Source organism: Mercurialis annua, linkage group LG6 (assembly GCF_937616625.2).
Source record: "Mercurialis annua linkage group LG6, ddMerAnnu1.2, whole genome shotgun sequence".
Lineage (NCBI taxonomy): Eukaryota > Viridiplantae > Streptophyta > Magnoliopsida > Malpighiales > Euphorbiaceae > Mercurialis > Mercurialis annua.
The window spans coordinates 20,973,817-20,996,064 of NC_065575.1; positions in this window are offsets into that span (position 1 = coordinate 20,973,817).

Sequence of the window (22,248 nt, forward strand, 5' to 3'; positions counted from 1 at the left end):
AGCCAAACGTTTACAAACGTTACGAAACAAAACGTTGTTTCACCTTTTTAGCGATTTAAGCCAAACGTTTATAAACGTTACGAAACAAAACCAAACATTTCACCTTTTTAGCAATTTAAGCCAAACGTTTACAAACGTTACTAAAAAAATCCAAACGTTTCACCTTTTTAGCAATTTAATCCAAACGTTTATAAACACTAAAGAACAAATCCAAACATTTCCCCTTATTAACAATTTAAGTCAAACGTTTAAAAAGGTCACAAAAAATCCAAACGTTTCGCCTTTTTAGCAATTTAAGACAAAAGTTTACAAACGATACGAAAGAAAACCACATGTTTCACCTTTTTAGTGATTTAAGGCAAATATTTACAAACGTTACGAAATAAATGCAAATGTTTCACCTTTCTAGCAATTTAAGCCAAATGTTTACAAACGTTACGAAACAAATCCACACGTTTCACCTTTTTAGTAATTTAAGCCAAACATTTACAAACGTTACAAAACAAATCCAAATGTTTCCCCTTTTTAGCAATTTAAGTCAAACGTTACGAAACAAAATCAAACGTTTACAAATGTTAAGAAACAAAACCAATTCTTTACAAACGTCACGAAACAAATCCAAATGTTTCAGCTTTTTAGTAATTTAAGCCAAACGTTTACAAACGTTACTAACAAATCGAAACGTTTCCCGTTTTTAGCGATTTAAGCCAAACCTTTACAAACTTTAAGAAAAAAATCCAAGTGTTTCACCTTTTTAGCGATTTAAGCCAAACGTTTATTAATGTTACAAAACAAATCCAAACGTTCTACCTTTTTAGCGATTTAAGCCGAACGTTTACAAACATTACGAAGCAAATCCAAACATTTTACCTTTTTAGCGATTTTAGGCAAAGGTTTACAAACGTTACGAAACAAATCCAAACGTTTCACCTTTTTAGCAATGAAGCCAACCGTTTACAAACGTTACAAAACAAATCCAAATGTTTCCCATTTTTAGCAATTTAAGTCAAACGTTACGAAACAAAATCAAACGTTTACAAATGTTAAGAAACAAAACCAATTCTTTACAAACGTCACGAAACAAATCCAAATGTTTCACCTTTTTAGTAATTTAAGCCAAACGTTTACAAACGTTACTAACAAATCGAAACGTTTCCCGTTTTTAGCGATTTAAGCCAAACCTTTGCAAACGTTAAGAAAAAAATCCAAGTGTTTCACCTTTTTAGCGATTTAAGCCAAACGTTTATTAATGTTACAAAACAAATCCAAACGTTCTACCTTTTTAGCGATTTAAGCCGAACGTTTACAAACATTACGAAGCAAATCCAAACATTTCACCTTTTTAGCGATTTTAGGCAAAGGTTTACAAACGTTACAAAACAAATCCAAACGTTTCACCTTTTTAGCAATTTAAGCCAAACGTTTACAAACGTTACGAAACAAAACGTTGTTTCACCTTTTTAGCGATTTAAGCCAAACGTTTATAAACGTTACGAAACAAAACCAAACATTTCACCTTTTTAGAAATTCAAGCCAAACGTTTACAAACGTTACTAAAAAAATCCAAACGTTTCACCTTTTTAGCAATTTAAGCCAAACGTTTATAAATGTTACGAAACAAAACCAAACGTTTCACCTTTTTAGCAATTTAAGTCAAAAGTTACAAAAGAAAACCAAACGTTTACAAACGTTACGAAACAAAACCAAACATTCAAAAATGTTAGGAAAGAAATCCAAGTGTTACACCTTTTTAGCAATATAAGCCAAACGTTTATAAATGCTATGAAACAAATCCAAACGTTTCCCCTTTTTATCTATTTAAGCCAAGCGTTTACAACCGTTACGAAACAAATCCAAGCATTTCCCCTTTTTAGCTATTTAAGCCAAACATTAATAAACGTTACGAAACAAAACCAAACGTTTAAACCGTTGCGAAACAAATCTAAACGTTTCATATTTTTAGCGATTTAAGCCAAACGTTTACAAACGTTACGAAACAAATCCAAACGTGTCACCTTTTTAGCGATTGAAGCTAAACGTTTATAAACGTTACGAAACAAATCGAAACGTTTCACCTTTTTATCAATTTATGCCAAACATTTACACACGTTACGAGACAAAACCAAACGTTTCACCTTTTTAGCTATTTAATCCAAAAGTTTACAAACGTTAAAAAAAAAATCCAAATGTTTCACCTTTTTAGCGATTTAAGTCAAAAGTTTAGAAACTTTACGAAACAAATCCAAATGTTTCACCTTTTTAACGATTGAAGCCAACCGTTTACAAACGTTACGAAACAAAATGTTCAGAAACGTTACGAAACAAATCCAAGCGTTTCCCCTTTTTAGCAATTTAAGCAAAACGTTTACAAATGCTACGAAACAAATCCAAACGTTTCCCCTTTTTAGCGATTTAAGCCAAACGTTTACAAACGTTACGAAACAAATCCAAGTGTTTCCCCTTTTTAGAGATTTAAGCCAAACGTTTATAAACGTTACAAATCAAAACCAAACATTTAAAACGTTACGAAACAAATCTAAACGTTTACAAACATTACAAAACAAAATGTTCACAAACATTACGAAACAAATCCAAGCGTTTCCCCTTTTTAGCGATTTAAGCCAAGCGTTTACAAACGTTATAAAACAAATCCAAACGTTCCACCTTTTTAGCAATTGAAGCCAAACATTTACAAACATTACGAAACAAAACCAAACGTTTGTAAATGTTACGAAACAAATCCAAACGTTTCACCTTTTTACCAATTTAAGCCAAAGGTTTATAAACGTTACGAAACATATCCAAACATTTAACCTTTATTGCGAATTAAGCCAAACGTTACGAAACAAATCCAAACGTTTCACTTTTTTAGCGATTGAGGCCAAATGTTTACAAACATAATGAAACAAATCCAAGTGTTTCACCTTTTTAGCGATTTAAGCCAAACATTTACAAACATTACGAAACAAAACCAAGCGTTTCACCTTTTTAGCAATTTAATCCGAACGTTTACAAATGTTGAGAAACTAATCCAAACGTTTCCCCTTTTTAGTACTTTAAGCCAAACGTTTACAAACGTTGCGAAACAAATCCAAAGGTTTTACGTTTTTAGCAATTTAAGGCAAATGTATACAAACGTTAGGAAACAAAACCAAACGTTTCACCTTTTTAGTGATTTAAACCAAACTTTACGAAACAAACCCTAACGTTTACAAACGTTACGAAAAAAAACAAAACGTTTACAAACGTTACGAAACAAATCCCAACATTTCACCTTTTTAGCAATTTAAGCCAAACGTTTGCAAACATTACGAAACAAAACCAAACGTTTCACCTTTTTAGCAATTGAAGCCAAACGTTTACAAACGTTACAAAACAAATCAAAATGTTTCCCCTTTTTAGCAATTTAAGCTAAATGTTACGAAACAAAACCAAATGTTTACAAATGTTACGAAACAAATCCAATGTTTAACCTTTTTAGTAATTTAAACCAAACGTTTACAAACGTTACGAACAAATCCAAAGGTTTTTTGTTTTTAGCGATTTAAACCAAACGTTTACAAACATTAAGAAACAAATCTAATCGCTTCACCTTTTTAGCGATTTAAGCCAAATGTTTATTAATGTTACGAAATAAATCTAAACGTTTCACCTTTTTAGCTATTTAAGCTGAACGTTTTCAAACATTACGAAACAAATCCAAACGTTTCACCTTTTTAGCAATTTAAGCCCAACGTTTACAAACGTTACGAAACAAAACCAAACGCTTCACCTTTTTAGCGATTTAAGCAAAACATTTACAAACGTTACGAAACAAAACCAAACCTTTCACCTTTTTAGCAATTGAAGCCAAACGTTTACAAACGTTACTAAACAAATCCAAACATTTCACCTTTTTCGCAATTTAAGCCAAACGTTTACAAATGTTACGAAACAAAACCAAACGTTTCACCTTTTTAGCAATTTAAGCCGAACGTTACAAAACAAAACCAAACATTTACAAACGTTACGAAATAAAACCAAACATTCACAAACGTTCGGAAGAAATCCAAGCCTTTCACCTTTTTAGCAATATAAGTCAAACGTTTACAAATGTTACGAAACACACCCAAACATTTCCCCTTTTTAGCGATTTAAGAAAAACGTTTACAAACGTTACAAAACAAATCCAAGTGTTTCACCTTTTTAGCAATTTAAGCCAAACGTTTACAAACGTTACAAAACAAAACCAAACGTTTCACAAACGTTACGAAACAAATCCGAGAGTTTCACCTTTTTTGCGATTTAAGCCAAACGTTTACAAATGTTACGAAACAAATCCAAACATTTCACCTTTTTAGCGATTGAAGCAAAACGTTTACAAATGTTACGAAATAAATCCAAGCGTTTCATCTTTTTGGCGATTGAAGCCGAACGTTTGCAAACGTTACGAAACATATGCAAACGTTTCACCTTTTTAGTGATTTAAGCCAAACGTTTACAAACGTTACGAAGCAAAACCAAACGTTTCCCCTTTTTAGCGAGTTAATCCAAACTTCTACAAACGTTACGAAACAAAACCAAACGTTTCACATTTTTAGCGATTGAAGCTAAACGTTTACAAACACTACAGAACAAATCCAAACGTTTTCCCTGATTAGCAATTTAAGTCAAATGTTTAAAAACGTCACGAAAAAAATCCAAACGTTTCGCCTTTTTAGAAATTTAAGACAAAAGTTTACAAATGATACGAAACAAAACCAAACGTTTCACGTTTTTAGCGATTTAAGCCAAATGTTTACAAACGTTATGAAATAAATCCAAATGTTTCACCTTTCTAGCGATTTAAGCCAAACGTTTACAAATGTTACGAAACAAATCCAAACGTTTCACCTTTTTAGCAATTTAAGCCAAACATTTACAAACATTATGAAACAAAACCAAACGTTTCGCCTTTTTAGCGATTTAAGCCAATCGTTTACAAACGTTACGAAGCAAAACCAAATGTTTCCCCTTTTTAGCGAGGTAAGCCAAACGTTTACAAACGTTACAAAACAAAACCAAACGTTTCACCTTTTTAGCAATGAGCCAAACGTTTACAAAACAAACCCAAATGTTTTCGCTTTTTAGCAATTTAAGCCAAACGTTACGAAACAAAATGAAACGTTTACAAATGTTACGAAACAAAACCAATTGTTTACAAACGTTACGAAACAAATCCAAATGTTTCACCTTTTTAGTAATTTAAGCCAAACGTTTACAAATGTTACTAACAAATCTAAATGTTTCCCGTTATTAGCGATTTAAGCCAAACCTTTACAAACGTTAAGAAAAAAATCCAAGTGTTTCACCTTTTTAGCGATTTAAGCCAAACGTTTATGAATGTTACGAAACAAATCCAAATGTTTCACCTTTTTTGCGATTTAAGCCGAACGTTTACAAACAATACGAAACAAATCTAAACGTTTCACCTTTTTAGCGATTTAAGGCAAACGTTTACAAACGTTATGAAACCAATCCAAACGTTTCACCTTTTTAGCAATTTAAGCCAAACGTTTACAAACATTACGAAACAAAAAGTTGTTTCACCTTTTTAGCGATTTAAGCCAAACGTTTATAAACATTACGAAACAAAACCAAACGTTTCACCTTTTTTGAAATTTAAGCCAAATGTTTACAAACGTTACTAAAAAAATCCAAACGTTTCCCCTTTTTAACAATTTAAGCCAAACGTTTACAAATGTTACGAAGAAAAACCAAACATTTCACCTTTTTAGCAATTTAAGCCAAACGTTACAAAACAAAACCAAACCTTTACAAACGTTACGAAAAAAAACCAAACATTCAAAAATGTTACGAAAGAAATCCAAGTTTTTCACCTTTTTAGCAATATAAGCCAAACGTTTACAAATGTTACGAAACAAATCCAAACGTTTCACATTTTTAGCGATTGAAGCCAAACGTTTACGAACACTACAGAACAAATCCAAACGTTTCCCCTTATTAGCAATTTAAGTCAAACGTTTAAAAACGTCACGAAAAAAATCCAAACGTTTCTCCTCTTTAGCAATTTAAGACAAAAGTTTACAAACGATACGAAACAAAACCAAACGTTTCACCTTTTTAGCGATTTAAGCCAAATGTTTACAAATGTTACGAAATAAATCCAAATGTTTCACCTTTCTAGCGATTTAAACCAAACGTTTACAAACGTTACAAAACAAACCCAAATGTTTTCCCTTTTTAGCAATTTAAGCCAAACGTTACGAAACAAAATCAAACGTTTACAAATGTTACGAAACAAAACCAATTGTTTACAAATGTTGCGAAATAAATCCAAATGTTTCACCTTTTTAGTAATTTAAGCCAAACATTTACAAACGTTACTAACAAATCTAAACGTTTCCCATTTTTAGCGATTTAAGCCAAACCTTTACAAACGTTAAGAAAAAAATCCAAGCATTTCACCTTTTTAGCGATTTAAGCCAAACGTTTATTAATGTTACGAAACAAATCCAAACGTTTCACCTTTTTAGCGATTTAAGCCGAAAGTTTACAAACATTACGAAACAAATCCAAACGTTTCACCTTTTTAGCGATTTAAGGCAAACGTTTACAAACGTTATGAAACAATCCAAATGTTTCACCTTTTTAGCAATTTAAGCCAAACGTTTACAAACATTACGAAACAAAACGTTGTTTCACCTTTTTAGCGATTTAAGCCAAACGTTTATTAATGTTACGAAACAAAACCAAATGTTTCACCTTTTTAGAAATTTAAGCCAAAAGTTTACAAACGTTACTAAAAAAATCCAAACGTTTCACCTTTTTAGCAATTTAAGCCAAACGTTTACAAATGTTACGAAACAAAACCAAACATTTCACCTTTTTAGCAATTTAAGCCAAACGTTACAAAACAAAACCAAATGTTTACAAACGTTACGAAATAAAACCAAACATTCAAAAATGTTACGAAAAAAATATGTAACATTATTTTTCGAAAGGATTATTGCGAGAGATTTAACATTATATTTCAGTTCTAAAGTTGGAATTGGAATTAGAAAGGAAAAATGTTAAGAAAATCGCAAAATAAAGTATAGGGACTAAAGTGGTAATTTAACCATATAAATCTCGAAATAAAAATTATTTCGCCAAGGTCCGCAAAATGTTTTATAGTATATGTAGTAAAAGTTTCAGGTCAATCGGAGACCTTTTAAAATTTGGACGCGGATGCATTTTGGGCTACATTGCAACTTTTGAAAAGTTTAAGGATTAAAGTGAAAATTAGCCAATTAAGCCTCGAGAATGGCAATTAAGAGATTATTGTCGGAAAATGATAATTTTTAGTTAGTATTATTTATATGGATAAAAATAATACATAAGTAATTAAGTTAAAAGGATAATTTAACCGTTTGGTTAAATTAGAAAGTTTAAAAGAAAAATGGTTTAAGTTAAAGAGTTAAAGGACCAAAATGGCTAATTAGCCAAATATATGTATATGATTTGAAGGGGATGGAACCATCCAGAGATAGGAAAGAAAGAAACGTTACAGAGCGAGAGAAATTCGACGATCGATTACGATCCGTCGCTGTTTCGCCGTTTCTCGCCCAAATCGCGTGGTCTTTATATCGATTTGTTCGGAATTAAATTTTCTATATTCCTCAAGCTTCAAACTAAGGTAAGTTTGTCGTATTAAGTACTGAAATTGAAGAATATAGGGCTGCCACGTCGAGTTCGAATCGAACTAATCGTAACCACGTCGTTTTTGACGTTTTTGATGATTATTGAGTTGAATTTTGTGTATTATTGATGTAGAAACATGTCGGAATGAGTAAGGGGTGTCGGAAGCATGTCGAGATGATGTTTGGGGCTGTTGGAAGGTGTCGCACGACGTGCGACAATGTCTCACGACGTGCGACATAATCTCCCGACGCGAGCGGACTTGCGATTGGCATAATTTCTTCGTTCGGACTCGGAATTGAGCGATTCTCGTTGCGTTGGAAAGAGGAAAGGACTGTCTATCATCCTAGAGCATAAAACCAATGTAAGAATTAAGTTTCGGTTGATGTACTCTGGATTTAGTTGCTGCCTAGGGTTAGGGTTTGGTGAAAACGTATTGAACTCACGTAAATTGTTCGTTTTAGGTTTGGTTCATACATTTTAATAAGTTGGACCATAATTATGGAGTTAGGTATGTGTTAATATGGATTTTAAGTGTTTTGAAGCATCAGAAATGGTCTAGAAAAGCTGTTTGAGTCGCATCGTGTTGGTGCACGACGTGCAAGTGCCCTGCACGACGTGCAAGGTAAAGGGCACGACGTGCCCTTCCCTAAAATGGATGGGCACGACGAGCCAAGTTCGGCATGACGTGCCCTACCTCAACCGTGACTTCCGGGGGTCCCCGTGAGCGAAAAATAGCTTCCGATAGCGTGAAATGGACATGGAACTTGACGTATTGGGCCAGGCTTTTGAAATAAACATATTAAGCAAGGTTTAATTGATTAGTTGAACACCACTAGTGGTATTAAACAAGTGTAAAAATGAGATTGAAGGTTCTTAAGTTTATAAATCATAATAGGATCAAATTGGGATAACCTAAGTTTATAACTTAGGGTTTAGGCACCGAGTTTACGTTAATAAATTAAACGTACGTGTAACTTGAATAGGTGACTGACGTATCGACGAACTACCAGGCCGGCGAGCTGGAATAGCTACGAGATTGAATGACGCGTGGAACCTACGTGATTGTCTGACGATAATGCAGTTTTGGATAACGGGTTCTGTGAGTGGCAATTTACTTTCGCGTATTATTATTATTAAAGTTATTTTCATATATTATGAATATTATTATCAATACATCGCATTTATATGATTTTTTCGTATAAGATATTATGTTCGGTGAATTTGATTATATGAATGCTGTTATATTCATTGTTCTGAATATGAATATCTAGTGTGTGATCCGAAGAAACCAACTACCTATTGGGTGTCAATAGGCTGTGTAATCACCAGTATTTGAGTCAGTCTAGCGTGTCTAGATTGTCTATGAGATTACGAAATGCGCATACGATATGAATGTGATACGAGTGAGAACTCGATTATGGTGTAACCTGAGCCCCGTATCTAGTGGGTTAGACCCACCAGTGAGTTGGACTCACACTTTGAGATTAAAAGATTGGTCGCGGCTGACGTGGTTGAGTGTGAACACTCCCGGGTTGGACCATTTGGATCAGTTTGATTCGAATATTTATGAATATTATGTTATTTTCATATCATATCGAGATAGATATATATATGTTTGAGTATGCGATGTGTATTTTGATAATACCGATAATAAGTTGCATACTCACTCAGTATTTTCCCAAATACTGACCCCTCACTCTGATGTTTGCAGGTATTCGAAGTCGGATCAGACAAGCCATCTCCATTGTGCCAGAAGTCATTGGACTTGCACAAGTATGAATTCCTAGAGCTGCAGTAGTCAGTAGGTGTCAGTATTAGATAGACATTTTGACTTCAAACAGTAATTTTATATTGTAAACTCTAATATGATATTTTAATATCTATAAATGCATCATCTAAAAGAGTTTTTCTGAAAATGTTTACATATAATATTATACTTTTAAATGCGAAAAATTATTAGTGGTTTTAGGCTTGCTACGGGTTTCGGAGCTACCACTCCCATTCCCTAGCGCCGATCTCGGCTCAATAATTTGGGTCGTGACAATTGTGGTATCAGAGCAGTTGGTCCAGTTACCTATGCTAAGGTGTGTTTGTTAGTTAAGTAACCTAGGAACTACTGCAGCTTTGGAGTTGAGGTTTGTCTGATCCAAGTTGTTAGTGTAATTTGCTTTGTGATCGGTATGACAGATTGATTTTTGAAATGCTTATTCGTTTTTTATGACACGTATATACGAGGTATATACATATATGTTGTTTTGATGAGACAGACATACATGATATGCTTTTTGAGATGAAGCTTCTAAGAGAGGTATTGCCTCCTATGAATAGAATATAATTGATATGATTGTGATTTGATGTCATATATACGTGTGCTTAGCATCAGACAACGTGATAGATGCTATAGAATTCGATCGATCGAAATTTTAGAAAGAGTGTGAAGAAGGAATGCAAAGTTATAGAAGAGGTAGAAACTTGCCGGAGACAGAGTTTTAAGGTCTAGAGAACTTACAAAACGTAAAGTTTATAACTTGTTAAAGTTATTTGTTTAACGATTCTAAAAGCATAATTGTGCCTAGACCCGATACAGAAATACATGATTGCCACGACATTGATAGAAATGCATCACTACATACATCAACACATGCATTAATAGGACATGCATCATATGCATTATGTTCAAACGAAGAGGTGAGATCTGGCAACTCTTTGGGGATGAGAGATGTCATCACCCTAGTGCACAATTTTGCTAAGATTTAAATGGAATTTTTAAATGAATCGTTTTATTAGAAAGTGTTTTCAAGAAGTTTTGTTTTTATGTAAGTATACCTAGACCAGAACTCTATAATGGAAGTGAGATGCTCGCGAGCAAACTGTGATCTAGGCTATGAGGCGAATGAATACGTATAGTTGTGAGAACATAGGATTTGTGCCTCTAGCTAATGAACTTAGCCTTGATTAGACAGACTAGTATGCGACTAGGATAGTAGATATGTGTTCGGATAGTAAAACATATCCGATTAGCAATGTATGACATGTATGTATTATTTTAATACTCTTGATGTTTGATTAAGTCTGTGTGAGCGGAATGCTCACAAGACTTAAGTTATGATACGTAATCAAGAAAATCTAGGGAACACTGGTCTTCTTGAATTCGGTCAATATAGATACTATAGCTACGATAGTAATATACGTATAACATATACAACGCGAGTATATGTTTTGATAATTTGCTAAGTCTACAATGAGTCAGAGCACTCAGAAGACTTTCAATAAGAGACATCATCCTAGAAAGCTTAAGGGAAGGAGGCGTTCCTAAAGTCCAATTTACGTGGACAACGGTTAGTTGCGATGACTAGTAGGTGTTATAGTTTAAGGGATTCATCAGGATTCCTTTATATGTATTCTCCATACTATGAATAAAGAACTGCGCGAACGCGCACTGTTGCACAGCAAGTATATGAGGCGCGAGAAGAAGATCGAGGTAACCAAAGCGAATGCAATCTACTCCAATTGGTCAGTAAAGGCCAGAGACGAGATAAAGGACAGCGGGAACTTAGAAAAGTAAAGTGGGAACATACAAGCATTGGAAGTGCCGCAGTAGCCCAACGTCATTATGAATTAGTTTAATAGGAGTATCAATGGAAGATATATATGGATAAGGATGATGAGTCAAGAGGGCGTATGATGAAAATACAAAAGACAGAGTATAGAATTTGATTAACTAGGTACAGTTAACGTCAGAGTTACATGGGATTGAATAGTTTAAAGTGTAAGATTTGGCTTCCTGAGTACAGCCAACACCAACCCTGTATGAGAATGAATAGTTGGAGGTACACGATAAGAAAGATCAAGAGATAGACAACAAGTGTTGTAATAAGTGAACTAGAAGTTAGAATCTCCACCACAGGTTGTGATTATAAGCGAATGAAAAGAGTAGAATAAATATAAGTATGACAGATGTACGCGAAGTACGGGATCCTAAGTTTCAAGTTGGACTAATAAGGAGTAAAGGGAATAGTGCGATTGATCTAGAAGATTAATAGTAACCCTTATAGGAAGGTGTAGATATAATATATGAACGGTTAAGAGATGGTATATGACATTGAACGTGTCAGATATACGATTAAAGTTTAGTATGTTGAAATAAGTGATAGAATGTAAAGCAGAGACTCAATATTGGAACTGAGCCATACAAAGGAAAGTAATATCAAATAAATCGAACGAGAAAATAAGATGTGAAAGTAAGGTATGCTAAAGGTATAAGATATACATTCGATGAGAACTAAGAAGGGATTAAGGATATTAAGAAATCCTTTAAGATGATAAGCATTAAGAAAGTATGAATAGCTTGCGTATATCGCAAGAAACTCTATAAAAGAGATTGAGGTAAGGAAAAGAGAAGTTACGTGGAGAACAGACAGGGAGATTACAGAAAGGGAACTCTATGTAGTCACGAACACATAGAAACAAAGAAAAGTAAAGATGACAGAGATATAGAATCGGATCCACTGAAAATTAAGATGTCAGTAAAGGTACAATAGTACAATATGTAGGTAATCGAGAGCGCACTACGTCGATAATTCAGGCAAAAAGGGACTGCGACCCATTGTTTAATTGGTAATTGACGTTCAGAGTGCTGAAATAAGAAATATCAGATAAGTGAGACGCGATAGAGGTAATATCGGCATATGATCGGCTTTACAGACGACCATGATAACGGTACAAATACGATAAGAAGATGCGTATACGATTAAGAATGCATTACAACGGGAAATTCAAAAGAAGAAAGCCACAATTCTCTATTAAAGATCGATGTTGTGGATATTAAAAGCAAGTAGTACACGATGTACAAGATGTAGTGAGGAGGAAAGCAAAGAATGCAATGGAAGATAATTAAGAAACCTGATAAAAGCGTGAATAAGGAACGCAAGAAGAATACCATAGGATCATAGCATTTAGGCTATTAACCCTATTGGTTGATTAAGGACAAGAAGTCAAAGAAAAATGAAGGAGTATATCTACGATATGAACAAAAGTAGAAGTAATAAGTGGAATAGCAAGATCGTAGATAATAATGAGAAGTAAGCTTAACGCTACATGATAGTAAAGAGAAATGAGTTGGAAGCTAAGAGCCGAACTAAAATTGAGAACTGGAAGAAGATATAGCTAAGAAAGAGTTGGGTTATGGCGATAAATGCAAAAAGCATCTTTGAATGTCAAGAAGACGACAGAGAAAAGGAAAGTATAGAGGAAATGAGAGAGGATAATGAATAAAAAGATCAAGCATAAAGTAAGTAACGACGTCATCAGAGGATATTCTGATGTAAGTATATAATTGAAAGAGGATTAAGATCCTCATTTAAGGATTATAAGCAAAGAAAGCTCACTTGAGTATAGGTCACACGCTATCTTATTAGAATAAGAAGTCAGCGACCAATATGAAAATCCTATCTGGTTAAAAACTAGATTGATGAAATAGATTGATGTAAAGTAAAAAGGAACAAGAAGTTTAAAAAATAGCGCGTTACGCTAAAGAAACGAAAGTAAGTCAATAAACATACGAGATATATATTGACGCAAGAAGAAAGGCCAGTAAGCCTTACAAGTAGAGTAAACAGAAACCTTATAAGGATACACCATGGAGATCCACCTCATGGACAACCATGATAAGCAACAATAACGAAGGAATCTTCATACGAGAAGAGATATAATGAGACAAAAGAAGATAACAGATAGTGGGATAAATTCCTAGCGCTACTATAAATAACAATCAGACGACGGCAACAGCCATACAAGAGAAACCACGTAAGTAGAGAAGCATGAGCTAATTGAGTATTCACATTACTCAACAAGGAACGACGATAGGATTATACGTATTTAATGAAAGTAAAGAATCGAGGACATAGAATGGTAAGTACATATGAGTACTACCAGTTTTGTCATCTTTGATGATAAGACGTCAATAAGACGAACTACCATTGGATATCAGTAAGGAACTGAAAGTTCATGAAGAAGAAATCAAAAGAAAGGTTGTCAGTGACAACCAACACCAAAGTACAAGAAGTACAGAAAATAAATGACGATCTTGATCAATATCGTAAGATAAACAAGGTACTCCTATTATGAGGGAAATTCAAAATGTTAAGGGAATTAAGGTAAGTCAAGAAAGGAATATGAAAATTCGAGGACGAATTTTTATAAGGGGGGAAGAATGTAATACCCCAAAATACTTAAGTATTTAATTGGACCACGTGTCCAGTGTTAAGTCGCCAGAGTGGCGATATCGGAAAGATTTCCGAGAAATTAAGATAAATATTAAATTTTAGCAGGACGGATTCGAAAGGATTATTGCGAGAGATTTAACATTATATTTCAGTTCTAAAATTGGAATTGGAATTAGAAAAGAAAAATGTTAAGAAAAACGCAAAATAAAGTATAGGGACTAAAGTGGTAATTTAACCATATAAATCTCGAAATAAAAATTATTTCGCCAAGGTCCGCGAAATGTTTAATAGTATATGTAGTAAAAGTTTCAGGTCAATCGGAGACCTTTTAAAATTTGGACGCGGATGCATTTTGGGCTAAATTGCAACTTTTGAAAAGTTTAAGGATTAAAGTGAAAATTAGCCAATTAAGCCTCGAGAATGGCAATTAAGAGATTATTGTCGGAAAATGATAATTTTTAGTTAGTATTATTTATATGGATAAAAATAATACATAAGTAATTAAGTTAAAAGGATAATTTAACCGTTTGGTTAAATTAGAAAGTTTAAAAGAGAAATGGTTTAAGTTAAAGAGTTAAAGGACCAAAATGGCTAATTAGCCATTTAAAAGAGGAATGGTTTAAGTTAAAGAGTTAAAGGACCAAAATGGCTAATTAGCCAAATATATGTATATGATTTGAAGGGGATGGAACCATCCAGAGATAGGAAAGAAAGAAACGTTACAGAGCGAGAGAAATTCGACGATCGATTACGATCCGTCGCGGTTTCTCGCCCAAATCGCGTGGTCTTTATATCCATTTGTTCGGAATTAAATTTTCTATATTCCTCAAGCTTCAAACTAAGGTAAGTTTGTCGTTTTGAGTACTGAAATTGAAGAATATAGGGCTGCCACGTCGAGTTCGAATCGAACTAATCGTAACCACGTCGTTTTTGACGTTTTTGATGATTTTTTTTTAACAGTAGACGTTTTTGATGATTATTGAGTTGAATTTTGTGTATTATTGATGTAGAAACATGTCGGAATGAGTTAGGGGTGTCGGAGGCATGTCGAGATGATGTTTGGGGCTGTTGGAAAGTGTCGCACGACGTGCGACAATGTCTCACGACGTGCGACAATGTCTCACGACGTGCGACATAATCTCGCGACGCGAGCGGACTTGCGATTGGCATAATTTCTTTGTTCGGACTCGGAATTGAGCGATTCGCGTTGCGTTGGAAAGAGGAAAGGACTGTCTATCATCCTAGAGCATAAAACCAATGTAAGAATTAAGTTTTGGTTGATGTAATTTGGATTTAGTTGCTGCCTAGGGTTAGGGTTTGGTGAAAATGTATTGAACTCACATAAATTGTTCGTTTTAGGTTTGGTTCATGCATTTTAATAATTTGGACCATAATTATGGAGTTAGGTATGTGTTAATATGGATTTTAAGTGTTTTGAAGCATCATAAATGGTCTAGAAAAGCTGTTTGAGTCGCATCCGAAGGGGGGCGCGACGTGCTGAATTCAGCACGTCGTGTTGGTGCACGACGTGCAGAGCACTGTGCACGACGTGCAAGTGCCCTGCACGACGTGCAAGGTGAAGGGCACGACATGCCCTTCCCAAAAATGGATGGGCACGACGTGCCAAGTTCGGCATGACGTGCACTACCTCAACCGTGACCTCCGGGGGTCCCCGTGAGAGAAAAATAGCTTCCGATAGCGTGAAGTAGACATGGAACTTGACGTTTTGGGCCAGGCTTTTGGAATAAGCATATTAAGCAAGGTTTAATTGATTAGTTGAACACCACTAATGGTATTAAACAAGTGTAAGAATGAGATTGAAGGTTCTTAAGTTTATAAATCATAATAGGATCGAATTGGGATAACCTAAGTCTATAACTTAGGGTTTAGGCACCGAGTTTACGTTTATAAATTAAACATACGTGTAACTTGAATAGGTGACTGACGTATCGACGAACTACCAGGCCGGAGAGCTGGAATAGCTACGAGATTGAATGACGCGTGGAACCTACATGATTGTCTGACGATAATGCAGTTTTGGATAGCGGGTTCTGTGAATGGCAATTTACTTTCGCGTATTATTATTATTAAAGTTATTTTCATGTATTATGAATATTATTATCAATACATCGCATTTATATGATTTGTTCGTATAAGATATTATGTTCGGTGAATTTGATTATATGAATGTTGTTATATTCATTGTTCTGAATATTAATATCTAGTGTGTGATCCGAAGAAACCAACTACCTATTGGGTGTCAATAGGCTGTGTGATCACCAGTATTTGACTCAGTCTAGCGTGTCTAGATTGTCAATGAGATTACGAAATGCGCATACGATATGAATGTGATACGAACGAGAACTCGGTTACGGTGTAACCTGAGCCCCGTATCTAGTAGGTTGGACCCACCAGTGAGTTGGACTCACACTTTGAGATTAAGAGATTGGTCGCGGCTAACGTGGTTGAGTGTGAACACTCCCGGGTCGGACCATTTGGATCAGTTTAATTCGAATATTTTGAATAAGATAAGTTCAGAGTTTAAGATTAGGGTTTCGGTCGGATCCGCTATTTATGAATATTATGTTATTTTCATATCATATCGAGATAGATATATATATATATGTTTGAGTATGCGATGTGTATTTTGATAATACTGATAATAAGTTGCATACTCACTCAGTATTTTCCCAAATACTGACCCCTCACTCTGATGTTTGCAGGTACTAGAAGTCGTATCAGACAAGCCATCTCCATTGTGCCAGAAGTCATTGGACTTGCACAAGTATGAATTCCTAGAGCTGCAGTAGTCAGTAGGTGTCAGTATTAGATAGACATTTTGACTTCAAACAGTATTTTATATTGTAAACTCTAATATGATATTCTAATATCTATAAATGCATCATCTAAAAGAGTTTTTCTGAAAATGTTTACATATAATATTATACTTTTAAATGCGAAAAATTATTAGCGGTTTTAGGCTTGCTATGGGTTTCGGAGCTAACACTCCCATTCCCTAGCGCCGATCTCGGCTCAATAATTTGGGTCGTGACAAAATCCAAGTTTTTCACCTTTTTAGCAATATAAGCCAAACGTTTACAAATGTTACGAAACAAATCCAAACGTTTTCCCTTTTTAGCGATTTAAGCCAAACGTTTACAAACGTTACGAAACAAATCCAAGCATTTCCCCTTTTTAGCTATTTAAGCCAAACGTTAATAAACATTACGAAAAAAAACCAAACGTTTAAAACGTTGCGAAACAAATCCAATCGTCTCACAGTTTTAGCGATTTAAGCCAAACGTTTACAAACGTTACGAAACAAATCCAAACGTGTCACTTTTTTAGCGATTGTAGCCAAACGTTTACAAATGTTACGAAACAAATCGAAATGTTTCACCCTTTTAGCAATTTATGCCAAACGTTTACACACGTTACGAGACAAAACCAAACATTTCACCCTTTTAACTATTTAAGCCAAACGTTTACAAACGTTACGAAACAAATCCAAATGTTTCACCTTTTTAGCGATTTAAGTCAAATGTTTACAAACTTTACGAAACAAATCCAAATGTTTCACCTTTTTAGCGATTTAAGCCAAACGTTTCCAAACGTTACGAAACAAAATGTTCACAAACCTTACGAAACAAATCCAAGCGTTTCCCCTTTTTAGCAATTTAAGGAAAACATTTACAAATGTTACGAAACAAATCCAAACGCTTCCTCTTTTTAGCGATTTAAGCCAAACGTTTACAAACGTTACGAAACAAATCCAAGTGTTTCCCATTTTAAGCGATTTAAGCCAAACGTTTATAAACGTTACGAAACAAAACCAAACATTTAAAACGCTACGAAACAAATCTAAACGTTTCACATTTTTAGCGATTTAAGGCAAACGTTAACAAACGTTATAAAACAAATCCAAACGTTTAACCTTTTTAGCGATTGAAGACAAACATTTACAAACCTTACGAAACAAAACCAAACATTTGTAAATGTTACGAAACAAATCCAAACGTTTCACCTTTTTACCAATTTAAGCCAAAGGTTTATAAACGTTACAAAACAAATCCAAACATTTAACCTTTAATGCGAATTAAGCCAAACGTTACGAAACAAATCCAAACGTTTCACTTTTTTAGCGATTGAAGCCAAACGTTTACAAACGTTATGAAAAAAATCCAAGTGTTTCACCTTTTTAGCGATTTAAGCTGAACGTTACGAAACAAAACTAAACGTTTCACCTTTTTAGCAATTTAAGACGAACATTTACAAACGTTACGAAACAAAACCAAGCGTTTCACCTTTTTAGCAATTTAATCCGAACGTTTACAAATGTTGAGAAACTAATCCAAACGTTTCCCCTTTTTAGTAATTTATGCCAAACGTTTACACACGTTGCGAAACAAAACCAACTATTCAATTTAAGGCAAACGTATACAAACGTTAGAAAACAAAACCAAACGTTTCACCTTTTTAGTAATTTAAGTCAAACTTTACGAAACAAAACCAAACGTTTACAAACGTTACGAAAAAAAACCAAACATTTACAAACGTTACGAAACAAATCCAAACATTTCACCTTTTTAGCAATTTAAGCCAAACGTTTGCAAACATTACGTAACAAAACCAAACGTTTCCTGTTTTTTGCAATTGAAGCCAAACGTTTACAAATGTTACAAAACAAATCCAAATGTTTCCCCTTTTTAGCAATTTAAGTCCAATGTTACGAAACAAAACCAAACGTTCACAAATGTTACGAAAAAAAATCCAAACATTTCACCTTTTTAGTAATTTAAGCCAAACGTTTACAAACATTAGGAAACAAATCCAAACATTTCACCTTTTTAGCAATTTAAGCCAAACATTTACAAACGTTATGAAACAAAACCAAAAGTTTCGCCTTTTTAGCGATTTAAGCCAAACGTTTACAAACGTTACGAAGTAAAACCAAACGTTTCCCCTTTTTAGCGAGTTAAGCCAAACTTTTACAAACGTTACGAAACAAAACCAAACGTTTCACCATTTTAGCAATGAAGCCAAACGTTTACAAACGTTACAAAACAAATCCAAATGTTTCCCCTTTTTAGCAATTTAAGACAAACGTTACAAAACAAAATCAAACGTTTACAAATGTTACCAAACAAAACCAATTATTTACAAACGTTACGAAACAAATCCAAATGTTTCACCTATTTAGTAATTTAAGCCAAATGTTTACAAACGTTACTAACAAATCCAAACGTTTCCCGTTTTTAGCGATTTAAGCCAAACCTTTACAAACGTTAAGAAACAAATCCAAAACAAAACTAAACGTTTCACCTTTTTAGCAATTGAAGCCAAACGTTTACAAATGTTACAAAACAAATCCAAATGTTTCCCCTTTTTAGCAATTTAAGCCAAATGTTACGAAACAAAACCAAACGTTTACAAACGTTACGAACAAATTCAAACGTTTCCTGTTTTTAGTCATTTAAGCCAAACGTTTACAAACGTTAAGAAACAAATCCAATCGTTTCACCTTTTTAGCGATTTAAGCCAAACGTTTATTAATGTTACGATACAATCTAAACGTTTCACCTTTTTAGCGATTTAAGCCGAACGTTTACAAACATTACGAAACAAATCCAAACGTTTCACCTTTTTAGCAATTTAAGCCGAACGTTTACAAACATTACGAAACAAAACCAAACGCTTCACCTTTTTTGCGATTTAAGCCAAACGTTTACAAACGTTATGAAACAAAACCAAACATTTCACCTTTTTAGCAATTTAAGCCAAACGTTTACAAACGTTACTAAACAAATCCAAATGTTTCACCTTTTTAGAAATTTAAGCCAAACGTTTACAAATATTACGAACAAAACCAAACGTTTTGCCTTTTCAGCAATTTAAGCCAAACGTTACAAAAAAACTAAACGTTTACAAACCTTACAAAATAAAACCAAACATTCACAAATATTACGAAAGAAATCCAAGCGTTTCACCTTTTTAGCAATATAAGCCAAATGTTTACAAATATTACGAAACACACCCAAACGTTTCCCCTTTTTTGCGATTTAAGCAAAACGTTTACAAACGTTACAAAACAAATCCAAGTGTTTCACCGTTTTAGCGATTTAAGCCAAACGTTTACAAACGTTACAAAACAAAACCAAACGTTTCACAAACGTTACGAAAAAAATTCAAACGTTTCACCTTTTTAGCTATTTAAGCCAAACGTTTACAAATGTTACGAAACAAATCCAAACGTTTCATCTTTTTAGCGATTGAAGCAAAACCTTTACAAATGTTACGAAACAAATCCAAGCGTTTCATCTTTTTAGAGATTTAAGCCGAACGTTTGCAAACGTTACGAAACAAATCCAAATGTTTCACCTTTTTAGCGATTTAAGCCGAATCTTTGCAAACGTTACGAAACAAATCCAAACGTTTCACTTTTTCAGCGATTTAAGCCTAACGTTTACAAACGTTACGAAGCAAAACCAAACGTTTCCCCTTTTTAGCGAGTTAAGCCAAACTTCTACAAACGTTACGAAACAAAAGCAAACGTTTCACCTTTTTAGCAATGAAACCAAAAGTGTACAAACGTTACAAAAAAAATCAAAGAGTTTCACCTTTTTAGCAATTTAAGCCAAACGTTTACACACGTTACGAGACAAAACAAAACGTTTCACCTTTTTAGCAATTTAAGCCAAACGTTAACAAACGATACGAAACAAATCCAAACGTTTCACATTTTTAGCGATTGAAGCCAAACGTTTACAAACACTACAGAACAAATCCAAACATTTCCCCTTATTAGTAATTTAAGTCAAACGTTTAAAAACATCACGAAAAAAATCCAAACGTTTTTCCTTTTTAGCAATTTAAGACAAAAGTTTACAAACGATACGAAACAAAACCAAATGTTTCACCTTTTTAGCGATTTAAACGAAATGTTTACAAACGTTACGAAATAAATCCAAATGTTTCACCTTTCTAGCGATTTAAGTTAAACGTTTACAAACGTTAGGAAACAAATCCAAACGTTTCACGTTTTTAGCAATTTAAGCAAAACATTTACAAACGTTATGAAATAAAACCAAATGTTTCGCCTTTTTAGTGATTTAAGCCAAACGTTTACAAACGTTACGTAGCAAAACCAAATGTTTCCCCTTTTTAGAGAGTTAAGCCAAACTTTTACAAACGTTATGAAACAAAACCAAACGTTTCACCTTTTTAGCAATGAAGCAAAACGTTTACATACGTTACAAAACAAATCCAAATGTTTCCCCTTTTTAGAAATTTAAGACAAACGTTACAAAACAAAATCAAACGTTTACAAATGTTACGAAACAAAACCAATTGTTTACAAACGCTACGAAACAAATCCAAATGTTTCACCTTTTTAGTAATTTAAGCCAAACGTTTACAAACGTTACTAACAAATCGAAACGTTTCCCGTTTTTAGCGATTTAAGCCAAACCTTTACAAACGTTAAGAAAAAAATTCAAGCGTTTCATCTTTTTAGCGATTTAAGACAAACGTTTATTAATGTTACGAAACAAATCCAAACGTTTCACCTTTTTAGCGATTTAAGCCGAACGTTTACAAACATTACGAAACAAATCCAAACGTTTCACCTATTTAGCTATTTAAGGAAAACGTTTACAAACTTTACGAAACAAATCCAAATGTTTCACCTTTTTAGCAATTTAAGCCAAACGTTTACAAACGTTACGAAACAAAACGTTGTTTCACCTTTTTAGCGATTTAAGCTAAACGTTTATAAACGTTACGAAACAAAACCAAACGTTTCACCTTTTTAGAAATTTAGGCCAAACGTTTACAAACGTTACTAAAAAAATCCAAACGTTTCCCCTTTTTAGCAATTTAAGCCAAATGTTTACAAATGTTACGAAACAAAACCAAACGTTTCGCTTGTTTAGCAATTTAAGCCAAACGTTACAAAACAACACCAAACGTTTACAAACGTTACGAAACAAAACCAATCATTCAAAAATGTTACGAAAGAAATCCAAGTGTTTCACCTTTTTAGCAATATAAGCAAAACGTTTACAAATGTTACAAAACAAATACAAACATTTCACCTTTTTAGCAATTTAAGTCGAACGTTTACAAACGTTACGAAACAAATACAAACATTTCACCTTTTTAGCAATTTAAGTCAAACGTTTTCAATCGTTACGAAACCAATCCAAACATTTCACCTTTTTAGCGATTTAAGCAGAATGTTTACAAACGTTACGAAACAAAACCAAACGTTTCATCTTTTTAGTTATTTAAGCCAAACGTTTACAAACATTACGAAACAAAACCAAACGTTTCTCCTTTTCAGCGATTTAAGCCAAACGTTTAC